The sequence below is a fragment of the Balaenoptera physalus genome (genome assembly GCF_965194825.1).
Source record: "Balaenoptera physalus genome assembly, chromosome: 12".
Lineage (NCBI taxonomy): Eukaryota > Metazoa > Chordata > Mammalia > Artiodactyla > Balaenopteridae > Balaenoptera > Balaenoptera physalus.
Window position 1 is genome coordinate 6,586,067 of NC_138897.1, and position 18,668 is coordinate 6,604,734.

General features: G+C 34.4%; 1 protein-coding gene across 1 annotated transcript in view; it reads right to left on the reverse strand.

Annotated features, from left to right (window-relative positions):
• Positions 1-255: 255 nt before the first annotated feature.
• Positions 256-18,668, reverse strand: part of LOC309639108 (uncharacterized protein) — a 1,002,784-nt gene continuing 984,371 nt past the window's right edge. Inside the window, exon 8 of the mRNA XM_082415948.1 lies at positions 256-579. The gene's annotated coding sequence lies outside the window, so the exon portion shown is untranslated. The remainder of the gene's footprint in view (positions 580-18,668) is intronic.

The window sequence follows — 18,668 nt, forward strand, 5'->3', positions numbered from 1 at the left end:
AAGAGATGATACAAATATCTCTTTGGGAAAAGAGATGATACAGATATCTCGTCAGGAAAAGAGATATTCAGCAGAGAATGAATTGATTATTGAATAGTCTAAGAAAGAATAAGATAACCTCTGGTCTCAGTTCTGCTTACTGAGAAAGTGGTAAAGCCTCAAAACAGGACCAAAATTCATAGGTACCTCCAAATTAGGGCAAAGGCCATGGGAGGGATAGGCGCGTGGGTAGCAAACCCTGCAGGTCCCTCTACAGCTCAACCAGATCCTATTTCTCCCCCGCACTGCTCCATTCTGAACCCCGGGATATAACTTCCTGTTCTTCCACCACTGACGCTAATAATCAGTCACTGACCACTGGAGAGCACATCTCAGTCCGGTGCTGTGGTTTTAAACAAGCCTCATTTCAGCACCTATTTGAAAAAAATACATGCTTTTTATGTAATTTAGTGGAACTTTAATCATTTTGCATCTAGTCATGATGTTGAATCTTACCTCGGTAGAATGCAATTTCCCTGGCTTTACGAAGACTGATTCCTTTTCTCCCTCATTTCTCCATCTTTCTCTCTCTTCTTTGTCCTTTCAAGAGCAAAACAGCTAATCTCACTCTTGCTGGCCCGGGGAGTTGGAGTCTTGATCTGGAGCCATTTTACATTTGAGGCCAAGTTTCTTTTTGGCCTCTCTTTATAACACCAGAAATTAATGAGGAAAATCATCTCATATGGTGGTAACACACAAAATAAAAAATAAGAGATGATTTTCCTTAGAGACAAACACAACTCACCAGAACAAAAGTTTACATGTTCTAATGTTTCAGTTTATATTACAAAAGTGAATAAAAGTAAACTGCAGTTGGCAAAATTTATTGGGCAAGAAATAATCCAAGGATGCAAATTAAGAGGTATAATGCAAAGTAAACACAGGTTAATCATGGATATTGGTTGTTTAAATAAAATAGTATCAAATCTTTTAAGAAAAACGTATTCGGAATAGAAAGGAACGTGGGAAAAAGACCATTGTGAGAGAATATAACATGACAATATAAAATTATTTAACATTAACAAAAATAAAAAGAATTGTTTAATATGTATTCTTGCTAATAAGCACTGTGATACATTTTGAACTTATTAAATCATTGACTTTTACTTGATATGTGGTATTTAAAAATAATAGGGCAAAATTATATAGACTCAAATCAACATGCTGTAGCATTTAACACTAGAAAATTAAATTGTTCATTTATGTACTTATTATTTCTAATTAACACATTGACATTTATACGTCACTCACACCCATTTTCCTAATAGCATCACTTTAAAGATTAGGATCAGTAATAAATCCCTATCCAAAGAGCTATTCTTCTTTTTTTTTTTTTTAACATCTTTATTGGAGTATAATTGCTTTACAATGGTATGTTACTTTCTGCTTTATAACAAAGTGAATCCGCTATATGTATATTCTTTGTTATGACCCTATGCTAACCTCCATGAATCAGAGGTCATTTGGATGGCAGAAAAACAGAACTGTTTTAAAGGGACTTGACAAACAATTGCAGCCTTGATCAAACCACGAGTCAAATTTAATACGTTGGGTGTAGATTTAAGGAAATTTTATGAGCACAGAAATTACAACTGGTTCCCAAGTATCCTTTCCTTCTTCAAATTATACCTTCCCCACAAACAATACAACACCAGAAAAACTATATAACTGTAATGATAAGTGTAACCATATATATGTAAGATATAAATGTAAATACAGAGTGTATATATAATTTGTGTGAGGTGGTGATGGTGAACACACAAGGCGGACAACTCTCTCCTTACTCCTGTCCGTGTGACCCTCTGTAGACAAAGACAGTTCTCCAATGTGACCGCAAGGGCACGCTGTCACTCACTTAGGAAAAAGGAGGGGGTACAGTGGGCCCAGGAATAAATAAGACACACGGAGCAAGGCCCTAAACTCCCTCCTTAAAGTCGTATCCTAATGCAAACATCACACGTAGACACTGTTCATTCCCCAAGAAAAGTAGCAGAGCAGCACAAGTTCATGTGTCAAGAAAAGAAAGAGGAAAGAACTAGTAGTGACCCTGCGGGAGCCAACCTTGAACTCGCAGGTGGCCCTTCTTTGAACAGAGCTATTTAATATGTCAGTGCCAAACTCCAAGTCAATCTTGGAGTTTGGAGGTAAACAATGTGAATGAACTGATTGCTATGTCAAGTAAAACTGCAGGCGTATTTTTGCCGTGACTCAGAGAAAATAATCACACTCGGGACTGCCTTGAGAGTTTTCAGGGGCAGTGATATCTGATCCTCAGCTTTAGTTAATGCTGTTGTTTGTGTACTGTGGTTGTGAACCTCATGTGGGAGACCACAAGGAGGAATTTAAGTTCCATATTCCAGCTGGCATGAGGCGGAGCGATGGCAAGAGGCTTCCATGATAGATGATACAGCAGTGATGTAGAGAATCAAGGTGAAGATAGAATTCCTAGCCAGAATCACCCTTAGAAACGCACACCTCCTTGAATATGGAGAAATAATGATGAGGATGTGTTTTAGAAGGCTTGAGTTGGGATACATTTTTGAAGTACTGCAGTGATTATATACGACATTGATGCAGTTTTTCATTGAATTCTTGGTAACACCATTTAAGCATCTTTTAAGTAGCAAGTCATCATTAAAATCCACTGAGCACTTACTGATGTTGCTTTTTATGACAAACAAAATCATTTACATTTAATAATTAATCAAAAACTCGCTTGGCATAATTCCTGAAGGGTACTTCCAGGAAGATGAGTAAAGAATAATTTTTAACTGCTCAGTATGATAAAAAGAATGCTGAAGACTTACCTCTAAAAGCTTTCAGAGGGAAAATGAAAGATTAAATTTATCAAAAGATAGAATTATTTGGATATAACCTAATTAGAATAAAATATCTTGAGTGTTTATACAGTATATTTTATATTCCATATTTGCTCTCAACAGTTTTTCTATTATTCTGAAATGTATCCCTATAGTTATATTGTAATTCTAACTGCAGGATAGTATGCTCTACTTCCAGATCCAAAACAAATTTCAATCCATGAAGAGAAATGTGTATAACCTAAGGATTTGATTTTGTGACTGTCCATATCCCTTATCATCATATATTCTAAAGGTTATTTTTCCTTTTAAGTTATTTTGAATTTTTTTCCCTCGACTTTTGCTTTTTTATAAAATGAAGTATTTCCATTCCCACAAATCAGACGACAAAAGTTAAAGGATTCTTCTAATCTAATTATGTAATAAATAAAAATACTTGATTCTTTTCTGATTTACATCTGAGCATACTTTATGCTGAATCACTCATGGTGAGAAGTTTTACCACAATTTGGCAGTAGGATTGCTGTTGATAGATATATTCACTTCATAAATTTGAATTATTTTCACCTGTTGGTGATAGTCTGATATTTTTAACTGGGAATCACAAATCACCCAGGTGTTGACTTGTGAATAATCTACAGTAATTGAGTATACTGTCACTGTTCTTAATTCATAATAATCATACCAATTATATCAGGAAGAATGGAATAGAAAAGAGATGCATTTTTAGAACAATTAAATAAACCCAAGGATGCTTAACGAGCAATTACAGATGACATTTTGCAGTTTTCACTCCCAGAAAGTTTACAGGATATGACCAAGGAGACAAATGAATTTTAAATGAAAAGAAGGAAGACTCTTTTTCAAGAACCATCAAAGAAGCAGTACCCAGAAGCATTGTTAGGTAGTTTTAATAGTTTCTGTGAAAGGTCAAACACCAACTTATGCTGTTATTATTAAAACATAAAATGTGCCTCATAGAGGATAAATTAATTGATAGAGAAATATATGAAAATAATGTGAGATTTCACTTCAGAAATAAGCATGACAATTTGAAATGTTATCTTTTAGTGTTCATAATCAACTATGTTAATTTAATGAATAGCCAATAAATCAACATTTTGATATATAAGTATATAAATAATTGAATATTATATTTTCTACCATAAAAGAATGTAAGGGAAAACATTAATTGCCTACCTTTTATGAAATAACTGATTTGGTCATTTATTATAAATTACTAAATTAATAGACATTATTGCAGTGTTAGATATTTACATAGTTGTGGTCAGTCTGCTTTATCTCAACCTATAATAATAGGATAACATCATAATCAAATAGCAGCAATTAGACCCTCACATTAATATCTCACATTGCTACATGATATAGGAAGGATATTTCTTAAATTTTTAACTCCTCAAATTTCAGCTCCTCCATAAATAAACAGGTTACTTCTAGCTATGAAGTATAATGCAAATTTATATTCTTCTCCTGGTTTAAATATAAGGTAAGGGCTATGATTTCCAAATGAAAATAAAGCATTTCAAGATATTGCTTTAATATAATAAAATATTATGTAAATCTACATAGCCCTGTACACCATTTAGTTTGCTATGGAATACTGTAAATCACATTCAAGTTTATAGGCCATTAATATACTGTCATTTAAAGTGTTTCAAATTATTAGCCTGTAAAAATTTATATTCTAATGATGCCTATTATTTCAAAAGTTAATTTTCTTTAGTTTCTTTTTTATTGAGGTATATTTGATTTTCAATGTTGTATTTATTACCACTGTAGAGCAAAGTGACTCAATTATACATATATATATATATATATATATATATATATATATATACATATTCTTTTTCATATTCTTGTCCATTATGGTTTCTCACAGGATATTGAATATAGTTCCCTTGCTGTACAGTAGGACCTTGTTGTTTATCCATTCTGTATATATCAGTTTGCATCTGCTAATCCCAAACTCCCAACCCACACCCCTCCCCCTTGGCAAACACCAGTCTATTCTCTTTGTCCATGATTCTGTTTCTGTTCCATAGATAGGTTCATTTGTATCATATTTTAGAGTCCCCAAATAAATGATATCATATGATATTTGTCTTTTTCTTCCTTACTTAGTATGATAATCTCTAGGTGCATCCATGTCGCTGCAAATGGCATTATTTTGTTCTTTTTTATGGTTGAGTATTATTCCATTATATATATATGTACTACATCTTCTTTATCCATTTATCTGTTGATGGACATTTAGGTTGTTTCCAAGTCTTGGCTATTGTGAATAGTGCTGCTATGAATATAGGGGTGCATGTATCTTTGTGAATTACAGTTTTATCTGGATATATGCCCAGGAGTGAGATTGCTGGATCATATGGTAGTTCTATTTTTAGTTTTCTGAGGAACCTCCATACTGTTTTCCACAGTGGCTGCACCAACTTACATTCCCACCAACAGTGTAGGAGGGTTCCCTTTTCTCTGCACTGTCTCCAGAATTTGTTACTTGTAGACTTTTTAATGATGGCCATTCTGACTGGCGTGAGGTGGTTCCTCAGTATAGTTTTGATATGCATTTCTCTAATAATTAGTGATGTTGAGCATCTTTTCATGTGCCTATTGGCCATCTGTATTTCTCTGGAGAAATGTCTCTACGTCTTCTCCCCATTTTTCAGTTGGGCTGTTTGGTTTTTTGTTGCTGAGTTGTATGAGCTGTTTTATATTTTGGAAATTAAGCCCTTGTCAGTTGCATTGTTTGCAAATATTTTTTCCCATTCTGTAGATTGTCTTTTTGTTTTGTTTATGGTTTCTCTTGCTGTGAAAAGCTTGTTAAGTTTGATTAGGTCCCATTTGTTTATTTTTGTTTTTATTTCTATTGCTTTGGGAGACTGACCTAAGAAAATATTGGTATGATTTATGTCAGACAGTGTTTTGTTTATGTCCTCTTCTAGCAGTTTTATGGTCTTATGTTTAAGTCCTTACACCATTTTGAGTTTATTTTTGTGTATGGTGAGAAGGTGTGTTCTAACTTCATTGATTTACATGAGGCTGTCCAACTTTCCCAACACTGCTTGCTGAAGAGACTGTCTTTTTCCCATCGTATATTCTTGCCTCTTTTGTCGAAGATTAATTGACTGTAGGTGTGTGGGGCAAAAGTTAATTTTTATTTTATCAGCTGAAAAATAAAATGTAAAGTGAGGGTTAATGGAATTTTAGAAACAAATTCAACTATCTGTAGTAAAATGATTTACATCAATACAAAAAAAAAAAAAAAGACTAACCAAAAATACAAGGATGGAAAATAAAATGTAAATGGGCCAGTTTAATACCAATAGGCTTCTCTAAAATATACAAGATTTTAAATAATCTGGTTATCTGCATACACTTAATGATAGAAACCTATTTTATAAGAGCCAAAGACCAAAGCACCAAAAACAAGGTGTTTGGAGACCGTGTTAACTGCCAGTGTAGCCTGGGGAACAGCATCTTCATTGCCCCGGAGGGTGTCAGAAATGCAGGCTCTCAGACCCCATCCTGAATCTGAGTTTTGAAAAGTTCCCTAGGTAATTCACATGCAAAGTCGAGAATCCCTGGTCAGAATCCAGGTGAGTGAGTGACCAAAAGTGGGCATTTGAGCTTGTTAAAGAAAATATTCTAAAATAGCTCATCATGGCATGCTTACCAAACACAACAATTATCATGGGATTTTCAGAAAAAAATTAATTTGACTTTGAAAATACGGATGTATACTGTCAAGGTTGAACACTGTTATTGTATTAACTACTATAAAATCATTATTCAATACCATGTGATATACACGTGTTGCTTTAAATTTATGATTTACAAATAACTTATATGAACTCACTGCACTTAAATAAATGAAAATATGACGACTTTTTAGGCGATAGAAAAGCAGAAAGTACCTGTAAGTAATTTACATGTTACTAAAAGATATAAAAGCAAGTTGACAATAATAGAAAGTTTAACATCTTGGTAAAATGATTTAAATTATCTTCCTATGGACACTTAGCTAATACCACAATCCCCAACTATCTAAAAATCAAATTGATTTTCTCAAATCAGTGTTCATATTAGATTCTGCTGCCATTTAAAATCCCTATCACATAAGGAGGATTTGCTGTAGCATAAATGCTTGATCTTGGGGAGATAAATTAGGCACTAGGAGTTTATCACATATGTTTTCAGATAAAACATGGCTAAGAAATATTGACTGTTTTCAGTGTCATTCTGACTTGTATATGTCAGCAATACAATTTTCTCTCCTTGTTTAATATTTGTCTGTTAAAATTGACAAAGAACTTGCCCCAGTAAATGCTATGAATTTTGCCTTTGATGATAACATTTCCTTTTTTACCTTTAAAAAACATACAGTCAACAAATTTAATTAATTTGTAAAAGAAAAGTACAAAAATAGAAATGAGTTTATCACTCAGAATGAAAATGTTTTATCTAATGTTCTTTGTCTAATTCTAAAGAAAGCTCAGAAATTCACATGCTTATACCTAATAAAGAGGTGAGAATGTAATTCAAAGATATTCTAAACTAGGAAGACGAGTAATGAAGCATATATAAACCCCACCCCCCAAACTGTCTCTAATTCACAACTCACTTACAAGACACTCTACATTAAAGTCCCTTAATTGTTAGTGAAACACTTTAGAATAAGTCCACAGTAATTAATAAACCAACACAGATTTTCAAAGTTGGACAAAGGTTTTTATGCTATAACATCTCAATAAAAGCTCTAGAGCTATTCAACATGTTAGTTCAAAAATAAGCTTTCTAAATCACTTTAAAATGACAGTTCACAAACTTAAAAACTGAGAGCTTTCCTACAGTTTTCTTCTGAAATAATTGCTGTGGAAAGGGGTATGTGAAGCAGAATTATGGAAGGGAAATGGGCAAGATGACGAATTTCTACGAGGATGTTTTTCTGCCAGGTCAATTTGAAAATATTTTTACATAAATCATGTGTCATTTGGTTTACTTTCTTTTATAACCTACACTGAATTTTCTCTTGTTCCATATGTTTCCATACAAAGAATATATTCCTATGTTTGCTAAAAGTAATTTTAAAATTAATTCACAAAGCAAGCAGATTTTAATTGAGCAAGGATTCTTTGACCACCTGTGTAACATTAGCAAAATTTCTGCCTGTCACTTTTCTCATCTGTACATGTTAGGCGAGTAATAATCCCAGCCTACAAATTGTATGGCTTGTTATGAGAAAAACATGATTTAATGCTTGTGAAAGCACTTTACACTCTTGAAAGTGGTGAATATGCTTTTTGTTTATTTTATACTTATTATTTATTATTGCATATGTACATAGCAGGATTAGTTTCTTTTGCATCAGTCCAGCAACTTGATGTTTACCTAATCCCAAGAAGGTGGAGCCAGACATCTGTCTCATCCAAAGAAAAAAGTAAGACCTCATCCAAAATAAAGCAGTCAGAGATTGCTTAGCTTTGGACAATGCAAATTCCTGCCAGATCCTCCAGCAAAAATCTTTTCCCCATAAAATGTTTACAGTGTAATATTTAAAGGTCTGAGAGTTTGTCAGTTAAGTTACCAGCATCTAAAAATAATACTTTTCAGTTTCAGGATGGTCAATCTTTAACTATGTCTCAGAGTTCTTAAGGTCGCTCAGAGTTGTTGGCAAAGGGCAGTTTTCTCTTCACTCCTTACCTAGTTGAAACTTACGTGTCTGTAATTTGTGGAGATGATAAAAAATAATAATGTTTGCACATGTATTTGTACCCTGGATTTAGAGGAAGTGCCTTGTAACTACCGCATTCAAAAGGGATAAACAGGGTGGAACTGAGGAAGGTAAGTTAGGACAGAACACTGCCTTCCGGAAGTTCTAAAATATATGTCTAAAATTTAGAAAACTATTTTTCTCCTAGCTGAGAGTTTTGGAGGAATATCTCAGGGCCCATGACAAAGTTAGTGTGAGTCTACGTTTAGCTGATTGAGCTTAGCTTGTAAGCAATTTTCGTTCATAGTAACAAAGGTTGTGAAAGGTCAAAACAATAACAAATAATCTAATGTTCTTGGTGGTTGTCTCCACACTATCAGACACTCATACAGTGGAATGTGGTTTAGAAACTATGTCCACAGCTCAAGTGGTCCTCCTGTGTAACGTGAGAAAACCACGTAGGCAATCTTTCTAGTAAATGCTTAGCCTCACAATGTCTGTAGAACTCCCCAAAGTGACAGAGATATATAATTTGGTGCAGGGATACTCAATTTTGCATAGGGGGTGTAGCACATTCAGTCACATGAGACTTTGCTCAAAGTATTAAAACAGAAGAATAATAAAGTGAGTGTTGTGTATTCAATTTTAATTAATTGAATAAACAAACAAATACGGACCAGGTACTTCAATAACGGCTGGAATACAGAAGTGAAAAAAACAGATAAGTTTTTCACCCTCATTGAGCTTGCATTCTAAAGGAATATGCATATAGTAAGCAACAAATGAGTAAACATTTATGGAATATCAGTGATAAGAGCTAAAAAAAAAAAAATTAGAGAATTAGCAAACTGGGAAGTATGGAAATTTTAGAGAGGGTGCGGAGTGCAGTATTTTCTGAGAAGGCGCCTGGTTCACAGAGCTGAATAATGTCAGGGAACATCGCATGCAGAAGGGACGAATGCCAAGACACAGAGTTCAATAAATTTCTTACGCGTTGAAGAAACATCGAAAGAGTAAGTTAGGAGAAAATTACTTTACCCGAGTAAACAAAAAAAGTATCACAGACATGGAAAGTAATGTGGTCATAGTAATAACTTTGACCTTTATTCTTTTCTGAGTAAATTTAGGAGTATTTTGAACCAAGAAATAATATGATTTGGCCTATTATGTTTTGAAACGATCGCTTTGCTACATTGAAGATATACCGAAGCACATCAGGCAGTTAAAGCAGGGATACTGTTGAGGGAGGTTTTGTTGATGCCCCATAGCACTAGTGATCAGGGAAATGGAAATCAAAATGAGGTATCACTTTACACCTGTGAGGATGAGGACCATCAAAAAGATAAAAGGTAAGGAGTCATCACTCTCAAGAGTGGGGGAGAGAGAGAAAGGGGGTAGAGAGAGGAAAATAGTATGGAAAGATCAACTGATTGCCAGGGAACATCAAGTGCTTTCTTAAAGTTATTGACCTTGAAGTGAAATAGAGAAGCAGCTGCCATGATTATTTTTTCCCAACAGAGTTCTACTGTGAGGCCATGACAACCATAGAGAGTTACACCTAAAAGATCTGTGGCTTATTCAGCAGAACATCATAAAGAAACAAAGGAATACATTGGTTTAAGCTGTAGGCGAGGGAATAATTATAATAATGCTCCGTAGATTTTAAGCTTGGAAGTTTAGGGACTTTAGGAGGTGAAGGGAATTTAGGATAGGAGGGATGATTAAGTGAAAACAAATAGACTGGAAGTTCTTGTGGAGTTGATAATTGATGGAGGTGAGCTACCAGAGGAAGTTTGCTGGAAGTTTAATGGATGATGGAGAGTGAAATGTTCAAAAATGAGATGATGTTGGTGTCACTATGACTGGTAATGAAAAGCTGGAGTGTGACCACGGACATGGATGTGCGAGGCGTGGTGGAGGGCATGATCCTTAGGGGAGGAGAGGTGAAGGAAATGAGAAATCAATGCATTGGAAGGACTAAGCAGACGTTGGCAATGCACACACAGACACACACAATTATTGCAGAAGTGCTGGGGGGCGTGCAACTGATCAATGTTAAGTGTGTTTAGTCCAGATGCATTGCAGTGGGTTTTTATGAAGAAGGGGGCATTACCGGAAGGAGACTACTGACACTCCCCAGGCAAGAAGGCTGCACGGGGAAAAACAGCAACAACACAGGCAGTATCAATGGCTGAAAGTAGACCTCAGTTACAGCAACAGGGGCAGGTTCAGAGTAGTGGTTGGTGATTTGGGGAGTGGAGTTACTGAGGGGAGAAAAGTGAAAAGATTTCAGAAGCTTGGGAAGTATGAAGACTGAGCACTAGACATGTGGAGGGTAAAGATCCTGGGCTTCTTGCACTAAATTGACACAAGCAGGAAACAAAGGCAAGATGAGTTTAGTTTTGATAGTCTTGGCAGAGAAACTGTGTACTCGGGGGACAAGTGGTAGGTAGAAAATATTTCCAGCAAGGTAAATTTGGGGGACTCCTATTTGTTGCTGATACAATTATGGAGCTCCCAAATCCTTCCATTATTCTTATTTCTCACATTTTTACTTGCTATTACTACCCATTTCTTCTTAGTTTTATAAACCTAGAGTTTTTACCAGGTTTAAAAAATATATATTCACAAGTGTAAGAAAATTACAACTGTACTAAGAAACTGCCATCTTTAAAATGTTTGGCCTTTCCTTTGAGTGTCGAACTAAAGTTTCCTAGTGATTTTATCCTTTTTTAATAGGATGTTTTAAAACATAGGCTAAGTAACCTGTAAGTACTGGGGCAAACAAATATTTTTAAGGTACAAAACATTTCACATTCAGTGACAATACGTCGATAAAGTTTCAGTCCATTGCTGTTCCTGATCTGACCAGGAGGTACCCTGTTCCTCAGCAGCTCCCAGAGGGATGCTTTTGTCCACCAAATGTGACTGTGGTTGGGTTCTGCCATCTGATGGGCGTATGTGGGGCAGTGAGATGCTGTGGCCGCCTTGAGACCACACCCTCATGGGCTTATTGGGAAAGGCTCTCGTAGTATTTTTAGTTTTCAGATGCTTTTCGCTGATTTCAAAAACATAGGAGGGTTTCCAGAGAAATAAATAAACTGGATTTCCTTACCTGAGAGTGAGTTCTGACAGTGTGATTGCCCCCAGGGTCTAAGCTGAAGTTCTTATATCTTCCGTGATTTATTTTATAATATAAACGACAAAATTCAACTGCTTTCTCAATCACGGCATAAAATGTGATAATGAAAAGGAACATGTATTTCATACAGTTTGATAGATTTTAACGCAAAAAGCCATGAAAGTACACTTGACAGTAACTGGCATTTAAAATAATTTTACAGGTTTAGATGGTGTTGGCCTCTTCATAATTTTTCTGACTTGCTGTATTTCTTGAAAAATCAAATTGTCAAAATTGTTACAAAGTCTAAAATACGATAGTGGATGTTATTCTTCTGCTATGAATTTTTGATGGCATATTAATCAAAATTGCTCTTTATGAATGGCCAATGATAAAAATATCAGCAGGACATGTGATTATCCTCTTCTTTAGATGTAGTGGTGGGGCTTTTATGGAATTAGAAATAATAATCTAACTACTGCTAAACAATATTCTATTTTTCTAAGATTTAAAAAAAACTTCTTTGACCAGGACTCCTTGGAGAAATGGCTGAATAGTGGGCTGGGGCAGAGTAGGTACAAGATAATAGTGGATTATTCTGTAATGCCAAAAAGTAATTTAGTTTCCTACAAAAATGAAGGGACTATGTCAAAAGGACACAGGATCTAGCCAAATCTGGGTCAATTTGAGGAACAGAATGATTAATTATAACCTATTTAGACTTGTTGATTTTACATTTCTAAAGCTATAATAAATAAATGAATAATGTTAATTAAAAGGAGACTTAGGGAGTACTCTTATTTACTGAATGTGAATGCCAACAGGTAAATTTGTGGGATATGCGTGCTATAGAAGAATATCATTTTGTGGCATCATTGTGAAAGTTGGCTCAGGCAAACCCATTCATGAATGCTCAATTCAAAGAAACATGTTGATGAAGATATGCAGATGATCTTAAAGTATCTTTTCACAGACAGTTAGTTATATGAGGAAAAAACTAAAACTCTACAGTGGATAAATCTAACTTCTTGACCAGATGAACATCAGATGCCTCTAGATGTGATACTCTGAAAAGGATATACCATGGTTGATGGACTACACAAATTTGTAATGCATAACCTAAATTTAAACCTGAGGAAATATCAGCCAAACTCCCCATAAAAACATTTTGTTTAAAAAAAAAAAGAAGAATTAAAGTACAATATCAGAAGAGATAAACATTGTGGGAATGGTCCAGACTAAACATTATAAATATATTGAAGTTAAATGCAGTACTTGATCCTAGATTGAATCCAGTCTTGGAGTAAAAAAAAATGCTACAAAAAATATAGGTTCATTTGGGAAAAAATGAAATATGGAATGTAGGTTAAATAAAATGTATTTATTGAAGTTGCTGTATGTATCATAGCTATACAACAAAATATCCCTATTCTAAATACACAAGTATTTAAAGGTAAAGGGTCAGGATGCATGCAATTTATAATCTGAATTGGTTCATATAAAAGTGTATTTGTTCATATTGATTCTTATACACAAACATATGTACATGTGCAAATATATGAAGGCGATAGTAAGGTTCTAATTGTTAAATCTGGGTAAAGTGTACATTGACAGTTTGTCCTATCCTTATTTTAGCAACTTTACTGTTGGTTTAGAATTTTGCATGTAAAATATCGAAAAACTATTTTTTTTAAAATTAAGTGCTCTCAATAGAAGAATTAAAATGGCGTTAAAAGGTATAAACCAATAGTTCATGTGTAACTATGCATCTTTTCAAATCAGCAAACTTGCTATTCTAATAGATCTGCTCAGGAAAAAAAGAATTTCAGCTTGAGCTACTGAATCTCACCACACAACACTTTCAAACAGGTCAAAGCTCACTCCATATTCCCCACTCATTAGAATGTCCCCATTGACAAATATTAGTAGTTTTTGAATAATATACATCCAACATAGAGTTGTTAAATTTTGCGTATTGGATATAAATATACGACAAGTCGGATTTGAATCTTTCTAGCCCCTATTTTTCATTACAGTTTTAAAGGCAGACATGCAATGTTTTTACCTGAGGTATTTACGACTGACTCTCTATCATCACCTTCCGTAACGCAAAGGCTCCCTGGAGCAGCCAGCTCACTACTCAAGAGTTTTTTAGTTAAACTCAAACTCAGCTCCATTCGGTACTGACTCTGACTTGTACTATCATTTCGTTAGCTGTTTAGACCTTGTGCTTTGGAGACGATATTCCCCTCTGTTCTGGGATGTTTCCTCAAGTATGCCTAAAACTTTGCACATAACCTGAAAACTCTGGTAATACATTCTAGGAAACTTTCTCAGTTTCAGGCTATGAATTTCTTTCCTATATACATTCAAAGAAGGACTATATTTTTTTTGCTGTAGTTCTGCTTCTATTAAATCAATAGCTTTCTTCTTTCTTTTTGCTGCTCTTTAAAAAAAAAAAAAAGTCAGATTCAGCGCATTGCGTCAATTGTGCTTCCCAAGACATTGAATAAAATTATGCCTGTGCAAGGCCCTCCTGACTGATTGGGATCCCCCTGATTATCATCATTCCTACTCTACATAGGTGATCAATTTAGTGAATTTGGCATGTGTCATTGAAATAGCGTCCTTGCTAAATAGTGTAATTTTTGCTCAACAAAATTTCATTAAATCTCTGTCTGCTCCTGACTGTGTGTCTAATCTGATGCTTCTAACCACTGAATAGCATCCCTGATTTAATCAATTATCCCAATGATGGCGGACACCTGAGTTGCCCCATTCACAACCACCACTACCACAAATATGGCAAGATCAACATTTTAAATGGACCACCATGAACCTGTGACTGTGAAAGGGGTTCAGTGTCAGAGGGTCTATTCAAGGGGCTTAAAGATAGTTTAACTTGGAGTTTTGAATTAATGTAATCACTCAATCAAACTGAGCAACAAATAACCAAGTGATGTAGGACTAATCTGAGTAGAAAGCCAAAAGAGTAAAAAGAGAAAAGGAAAAGAAATAAATTGCAAGTGTCCACAAAAGAAATTTTTCTAAAGTTACAACATCAAGTATTAATTGTCAAAGAAAATGTTGAGTAATGACAAGATCCATGAATCAGAAGTTCAATCACAAAAGAAAAATCTGAAATCAGATCTATGACTATAACAATTATAAAATATATCTCATCAAATACTAATGAAAAATCACTTACCTCTAGACCAAATGTCTATTGAAGACATTCTGTAAAAATGGCTACATTATTATGAAATGGTATACGTACATTCTAATTTTAATATTTGTTTTAATATCAAAACTGCATATATATGTATACATATAATTATTTCTATACACAGAAAGTAATTTTTTTAATTTGTAGAAAAATCAACTTTATGCATAATCATAACTTAAAATTTGAGGTAAACAACATTTTTACTTTCCAGGACGTCACTGTTAAATGTCACTTAAACCTAATAGTTCTATCAGATAATGTGCATGTAGACATACATTTTGCAAGTGACTATATAATGTGTATATTCTACCCATTAAACAATATGGTGAACGTCTTAAAATTATGTTCTCCTTACACAATTATGCTGAGCTGACATATTGGAACAGCATGTTTGTTGACTCTAAAATGTCTAGTTACAGCTGCAAGGAAAAGAAAAAAAAAAACACACTTTCAAACTTGTCAGAAATATTTTCTGTGAGATTTAGAAAAAGTGAAAAGTTTGACATTTCTTCCATTTTGGCAAAAACACAAAATATTTCTGAAAATAAACACTGTCTTTTGTCCTAGAATTATATATCCAAAAAAGAAAAAGCAATTAGGAGCAGGAAAAAAGAGGTTTATTTAAAAATTAAATGCTAAATTTGTCAAACACCCTCTCTTCTGGTGATCCTACCTGAAGGAAGCCACTTTTAGATTTACACATATATAATTTAAGTATTTTCTAAGTTATATTTTGAATATGTATACATATATATGTATAAAATAAATGTAAGGGATGAAGAATAACATGACAAAAAATTCTGAACTCCTAGCCAAGCCAAAGGACATTCTGATACATTGGCTAGCTGTTAGCATTCTGCAATCACATACTCCTTCAGAAATAATCACTATTCCATACTTGTGTTTATTATTCTCTTGCTTTTCCTAATAGTTTGGCTTTATGTGTGTTTCTCTATGCAATATGCTCTCTGGGTTTGCCTGATCTTATGTTTTCTTCTATGACTTACTGTTTTTAATCAAGCTCTCTTCAATGTTTGAAATATTAACTCACACTGTTTTTTTGCCCATATTTAGTAGAATTTATACTATATTGGTTAGTTAATAAAGAATGAACATTTGTTCAAATCTGTACTTTTTGTTTTTGAAATCTTATTTTTTTCATTTTTTGGGTACTTTTTGATTTTTTTTTTTGATTTATAGGAGATGTTTATTTTAATGTCTCAATAGAATGAGTTGTCAAAGCACACTCAAGTGAAACACAGATCTTACTCAACATAAACATTACTAATAAGTCATAGGTTACAAGCCAGGAGCAAACATAGACCCAGCTTCCTTCCTCGAAGGGGTAGCAATCTTTACATAGTTTCCAAATAATGTCCATTTCTCTCATGCTGTGATGCTGTTGGCTTTCAAGTAACAGGTAAATGTTTAATACTGGTTGTGAAATACTTACTTTCTGAGAAATCTTGGTGTTTTGGGGGGCTTCCTGGTTTTATGCTTCATCAGTCAAACAGAAAATATACATGTGACTAAATGTCCATTCTCCATCCAGCCATGCCCACCTCCAAAATCCATAAATTTTATATAAAATGGAGAAAAGACAGTCTCTTCAATAAGTGGTGCTAGGAAAACTCAACACCTACATGTAAAAGAATGAAATTACAACATTCTCTAACACCATACACAAAAATAAACTCAAAATGGATCAAAGACCTAAATGTAAGGCTGGACACTGTAAAACTCTTAGAGGAAAACGTAGGCAGGACACACTTTTACATAAATGGCAGCAATATCTTTTTGGATCCACCTCCTAGAGTAATGAAAATAAAAACAAAAATGAACAAATGGGACCTAATTAAACTCGAAAGCTTTTGCACAGCAAAGGAAACCATAAACAAAATGAAAAGACAATCCTCAGAATGGGAGAAAATATTTGCAAACAATGCAACCAACAAGGGATTAATCTCCAAAATAAACAACCAAATCAAAAATTGGGCAGAAGATCCAAATAGACACTTCTCCAAAGAAGACATACAGATGGCTAAAAAACACATGAAAAGATGCTCAACATCACTAATTATCAGAGAAGTGCAAATCAAAACTCAATGAGGTATCACCTCACACTGGTCAGAATGGCCATCATCAAAAAATCTACAAACAATAAATGCTGGAGAAGGGTATGGAGAAAAGGGAACCCTCCTACACTGGTGGTGGGAATGTAAATTGGTACAGCCACTATGGAAAACAGTATGGAGGTTCCTTAAAAAAACTAAAAATAGAGCTATCATATGATCCAGCAATCCCACTCCTGGGCATGTATCTGGAGAAAACCATATCTGAAAGGATACATGCACCCCAATGTTCATAGCAACACTATTTACAATAGCCAAGACATGGAAGCACCCTAAATGTCCATCGACAGAGAAATGGATAAAGAAGATGTGGGGTGTGTGTGTATACACACACACACAGTGGAATATTACTCAGCCATAAAAAATGAAATAATGCCATTTGCAGCAACATGGATGGACCTAGAGATTATCCTACTAAGTAAAGTCAGTCAGACAGAGAAAGACAAATATATGATATCACTCATATGTGGAATCTAATTTTAAAAAATGAAACAAATGAACTTATTTACAAAACAGAAACAGACTTACAGATATTGAAAACAAACTTATGGTTTACCAAAAGGGGAAACATGGGGGATAAATCAGCAGCTTTGGATGAACATATACTTATACTACTGTATATACTACTGTATATAAAATAGTATATAAAATAGATAACAAGGATGTACTGTATAGCACAGGGAACTCAATATTCTGGGATAACCTATATGAGAAGAGAATCTAAAGAATGAATATATGTATAACTGAATCACTTTGCTGTATGCCTGAAACTAACACATTTTAAATCAACTATACATGAATAAACTAAAAATTAAAATCCATAAATTCTAGGTTTTAAAAAAAATTTTTTACAATAGATGATCTGGTCAGATCAGGTAATATATTTTAAAAAAGACTTTTTTGTTTCATTGTTTTAGATAAGATTTTCCAATTGATAGCATTCTGCTAGTAAGTATTATATTTCCATGTTTCCAAGAATGTCTGGTCCAGGTTTATCATTACCTCAGTGTCCCACAAGGAAGAGAATATGGGCCCTGATGCTGACTCGTCCTACTTTACATTTTGGGTTAGGTAAATTCTGACATCTGTATGTATTGAAAATACTTTTTCAAGTATTTTGGTAGCGTATTTTGAAGAACAGAAGTTATTGATGTGGTTGCAACATCAATCTTTTTTTTCTCATCTGTTTTGTGAGCTTGATATAACATCTATGTCTTCTTCAAATGTTAAAGGTTTACATCAAACTTCTGTTAATCCTCCTGCAGTGGATGTCAGTGTATTCTAGCAAAAGAGCACGAGCAGGGGTGCCTAGCTTGTTATTTGAAGCAACGTGAGGAAAGTGAGTTGTGTGGAAGGTGAGGTGCAACTGAGTCATTCCGCGTGGGACTCAGGACACAAGGACAGGGGCAGGTTCTGTTGTACTAGTTGTCCAAGCACAACAAGTTGTGACCCTTGATGGCATGGCCTCCATGATGCCGTCAGTGTGGCGCCCGAGTGCCACCTCTGTAGCAAAGATAGAAATTTCTGGTTCCTTCAAGACTATGACTTCTCCTCCTCTGGAGGGTTATCAGTAGCACCAAACACTAAACTAATGCAC